The sequence below is a fragment of the Montipora capricornis genome, chromosome 2 (genome assembly GCF_036669925.1).
Source record: "Montipora capricornis isolate CH-2021 chromosome 2, ASM3666992v2, whole genome shotgun sequence".
Lineage (NCBI taxonomy): Eukaryota > Metazoa > Cnidaria > Anthozoa > Scleractinia > Acroporidae > Montipora > Montipora capricornis.
The window spans coordinates 58,211,325-58,216,324 of NC_090884.1; the positions used below are offsets into that span (position 1 = coordinate 58,211,325).

Here is a 5,000-nt window from a genome sequence, read left to right on the forward strand (position 1 = left end):
CTGAAAATATTCTTGTATTATTCTTGAATTATAGCTTATGACATTTCCGTTTTAGAATTTATTGGGGTATCAATTACAAGTGTTTGGTATCTAGATCTGTTTTCGCTAGGTTTTGTTACTTAAAAAGAAAGAATTTGTCATAAAACTTTTTAGCGGTTTAGTTAATGTCTTTTGTGCTGACTACTGTACGTATGTATTACATGTACCGTTCATCGAACTGTCATTAGCGTTGAACATTTTGTTATAGCTAGCGCAGGTTGTTTCGTTTTGTTGGCTAGTTTTGCCGTTCAGAGAAAGGAATAATTTTATACGGTTAAATTAAAAACAAAATTGGATTGTATTTCGTGTGTAAATGAGGCTATGGGAACTTAAGGCGCGTTTACACGACAGAGGAAAAATGGCACGGGTCCGATAAAAAGTTGAACGGTTCCAATCATTTTTGACAGTGAACGTTTATCCATAGGCGCCTATGGTCCCGTAGCGGAACAGATGAAAGTTCACTGTTTCTTTACAAAAATGACTGGAACCGTGCCACTTTTTATCGGACCCGTGCCATTTTTCCTCTCTCGTGTAAACGCGCCTTTATGGTCCCGTAGCAGAACGGATAATAGTTCACTGTTTCTTTATAAAAATGACTGGAACCGTGCCACTTTTTATCGGACCCGTGCCTTTTTTCCTCTGTCGTGTAAACGCGCCTTACAGTACAGTGAAGACATCAAAGTCGATCCCTAAGAGGTATGGAAGAAAACTTAAGAGTAACAGAAAATTCGAGTTATGCAATTGAGAATGATATTGTCAATAGATGGTCCTTATTGATGCTAGGATTGGCTGCATTGAACAAACCCTCTGCAACATTGTCCTCTACGTGAAACGTTTTAAACATTCGAATCCGAAATACGTTACAAAACAAAGTTTGCATCAAAAGTGCAATTGTGTTATAGAGATCTCTGTATGTATCTGTGTAACCGTAACATAACCTAAATAAAATAAGCGTCCTGTATCCTGCCCCTGAGTAATAGTCTTAGGGTGACAATCATGTAATAGCGTCCCTTTGGTTGATCATGTATACGTGCGCGTGGTACACGAAATCAGAGCGGTAGCACACTTTACACGACAGGCAATCATACTGTTGATTGGTTAAATAGAGTGGTTTTTAAATGAGTGTCGTAAAACCAAAACCAAACTAATCACTTTGGCCAGTAAACCAATCAAACCTCAAAGTAATGACACGTAGCAGACACAAAGCGTGGGAAAATGTGCACACACAAGCCACGATTGGTTTTAGTTTCACTTCTGATTGTTTGAAAAAATGGCGCGAGAACTTTCAATCAATCACTGCGTGAAGTAAATGCAAAACCAAAGCAATTCGCTAATTACTTTCGACACTGAATTGAAAACCGCTCTATCCCTTTCATCCATCACCGTACTAAAAACTGCATGGTTCATTATTGTAAGGTCGGCGCACTCAGGAACAAGTTCCATTAAATATATATTAGGCAACCTCACCTTTTAATCCCCAATACTTGGCTCTTAACCTGAAGCAAATTTGGTTTCCTAGTACTTAGCCCCTGTCATTAGATCTTGGTTTATTCACAGAAGAGACAGGTTCCAGGTGTGCTGAATTTTAGGGATGAAAACTGAGTACAAAGTAAAACTCAATTCAGCAGTTATCTGTAAAACTTTATTACCTATCTTAAAGCATACAAGAACTTGAAAACACATAAGTCAGATTAACTGCTGATATACATCCCGGTGGTTGTACTTCTACGTAGTATATACAAAAATGATTACAAGTAACTGACTTAGAAACTTGGCAATTTGGTTAATGCAGCTTCAGCCTTTTCACGGTAAATAACCGCGTCGTAAACGCGCGTCAGATGATTGCGTTATTTTTATTGTGAATCTCTTCTTTGCATCCCGACATTTGTAATTCTCCACACATCTCACATCACGGACATCACACAATCTTGTAATGTTTACAGAGACATACAGAATAGAGGTTTCACAAGAAAGGTATCAAACATTGGTTATTCTCGCCAAGGTAATCAAAATACTTGTCCCGTTCAGATAAATCAATTTATTGATTAGTTTTAGCCCTCTTTCTGCTTAGGAAGTTACGTTCCATGTCAATAGAAACAGTTTTCTCAATTTTCACGGAAAACTGCCGTTTAGAAAGTAATCCTTAAAGTTCTGGATAGAAGACCACATAGTCCTACTTCGTGACTAGATGCACCACAAATGAAATCTTTTAATATCACATCACGATCGAGTCAAACAAACTAGCGATCAAAGTGTAATTTTACCTTCGGTGAATGATCTCTTCAGCAACGAGCAGGAGAGGTCTTTGCTCTTGGTCTGTGTACCACAGATAGCAACAGAACTTCCGACAAAAAGATCTAAAATGCTCGATTAGAAAAAGCGCACACCTCGCCAGCTGAGAGAGAACGGCAAATGTGACCAACATGGACACTAACGCTGGGACAAATGCCAAGGCACACACCTCAAACCACTCTAGAGCTTTCAGACTGGATTTGCTCGGCCCGTCAATTGTGATACCAAATGACAGCATGGCTGCTTTTGCCACGTTGATGATAGCAATTAAAGATATGGCTATAAGAGACAAAGTTTCAGCTTTATTTACCATGGGATATCGATAGGGACTCTTCCAAACATGATGGATTGTTATCAACAAACATGCTGCCGCCTGGAAAACCATGCGTAACATAAGATTTGTGATGAACGCTTCACAAGCGAGGAGAATGAACCTTCGACCGATCAACACGCTCTCCCAGTAAAGTGCGCCGTTGTCATTATCATTTGGTGGACGAAAAGGACCATGGAGTATGTCCAAGAGTTCTTTGTTGACTACATGCTGCTCAGCATAATCCTGGCGTCTCCTATGCAGTATTTCTTTGACCAGCCAATACATAAGAAATGGCAGTGGAATTATACAAGCAGCGAGGAACTCACCTGCTGTAATAGAAGATCTGTATAGCTTAGAAGATCCACAGTAGAGGACGACGATTAAAGGAACCAGGAAAAATGCAATGTAAGCAAGGAGAAGATACTGCCACCATTGCATGCATGGGATATTTGCATCGATAAAAAGCCTTCTTCCAGATCCGATAGAGACACAGTGCACTAGCCTAAAAGACGTCTCTGCAAGCCTCTCGTATCCAAGTAACAACACTTCCATGACAACGGCCATATAACAGATGAGGGACGGCTTTCCCTTGCCCATAAACACGTTGAAAACAGAATGCACAATATAAATGACCAAAACGTCAGTCATAGTAAAAAATACTGTAGACGAAAGGAGAGCCTGTTTTGTTGTTGCGGTGAGTCCTGCAAATGGACAGCCAAGGTCTTGATTGATCGATTGGACATGAAAATTATAAGCAGAAATTACAAAGTGGATAAAAGGAATCTCTCCAGTAAGTTCTTCTATAGGGACCACCATCACAGTCTCGGCTGCTTGATAAAAATAAAACGTTATTTTTAAATAGCCAGTATTGGAATGTTCAGCATCAACAATGCCGTCTACTTCTTCTCCCGAGGGACTTTCTCCTCTTTTCCTAAACCACAACATTTGGTTTGTCAGGATATGCAGTATCTGAGGCTTTTGCAAAAGATAAAGAGCAAATATTATCGTTAAAAAGATGGTCACAACCCACACAGAATAGTCGTTGCATTTTGTCAACTTGCGACAGTTACTTGAGAAAAGAGTCTCAGTAAATCCCTTTGCACATTGTCAACAGAGAGTACCGTTCCTGTTTCCTTGGCAACTGTTATAACCTGTTGAAACAGTTGAAGGACAGTAATGTTCAGGACAGGCGATAAATTGTAGCTCCTGGGGACGGCTAGATGTTGAATAACCCCAGAAATTTGGTTTCGCAGCAATATTACTTTCAATGCAGGTGGCTCCGAAGGGACATGTATGGCACTCAGGAGTGGAGGTCACGGCTAAGCCTTCCGAAACCCCTGTTTGAAGGCTGTAATAACCAGGAGAGCAGGGTTTACAAGAATACTTCAAAACTGTAGTGTTCAATATGCAAATGCTCTTGTTTTGCTCTGTGTATACAAAGTGCGTGCTATTTTCTAATAAAAGCCTCTGTCCTTCGCTACACTGTATCTTCGATCTTTCATCCATATCAAAATATCCCCCATTAGAGATATCAACAACTGGAACAGTGCTCCTGCTAAATTTCAGTGATATCATTGATGTGTTTTCAAGTCTTAAAGGACCTCCGCTTCCAGAATACAGGAGGTTACCTGCATTATACAAGGGGCCGGTTGAAACTATCATATTTTCCTTTGTCCTCAAAAACGAGCAGTCTACGAAATCTACGCGGCCTGTTCCAAATGCAGAATAGACGTGTCCAGTATGATGAATCCCAAAGTTGTCGCGAAAATTACATCGCCTAAACGTGGTGTTACCATTGCTGATATAGACAGCTCCAACTTGAATTCCTAAGTTTTCCACAAAAGTCGTATCCTCAAACAGTATATGACTGTTGTAATGCCATGAGGGGTGTGTACCTCGAGTGTTCACACACCCAAAATTACGCACTTTGTCTGGATTTAATAAAACAGAGATGGCGCCAGCTGCTGTCTCGTAGAAGTAACCCGTTTTCTTATTTGTCCATGTTCGTCGGTAAGCGACGACACAATTACGAAAGAGCGAGCGTCTTATTATCACATGTTTCAGCCCTTCAAATAAAAGAGCAAAGTAACTGGGTGGTCTGTGGTGGAATTCATTATTGTCAATTTCGATGACCGCCTTTGAGAAATTGACATGTTTGAGTGGTGGGATCATTAAGCGAATAGCATAACTATCGCTAGTTTCGTTCCACGTCACTGTTCCGTTGCTCGTGGTAAACCTGGTGTTTCTGATAGCTACATAGACTGATGTTGGACCTAATAAAGTTACCATCGCGTCATAGATATTATTAACAAAAGAACAATTATCAATGGAAATATCAATTGGAAAAGAGCCGTTT

General features: G+C 40.2%; 1 protein-coding gene and 1 pseudogene across 2 annotated transcripts in view; one reads left to right on the plus strand and one right to left on the minus strand.

Moving 5' to 3' along the window:
* LOC138029058 (putative helicase mov-10-B.1) overlaps positions 1-5,000 on the plus strand; it is a 222,651-nt gene that overhangs the window by 125,769 nt on the left and 91,882 nt on the right. The window lies entirely within an intron of this gene.
* The window catches only part of LOC138028363 (uncharacterized), an 18,505-nt pseudogene continuing 15,341 nt past the window's right edge, over positions 1,837-5,000 (minus strand).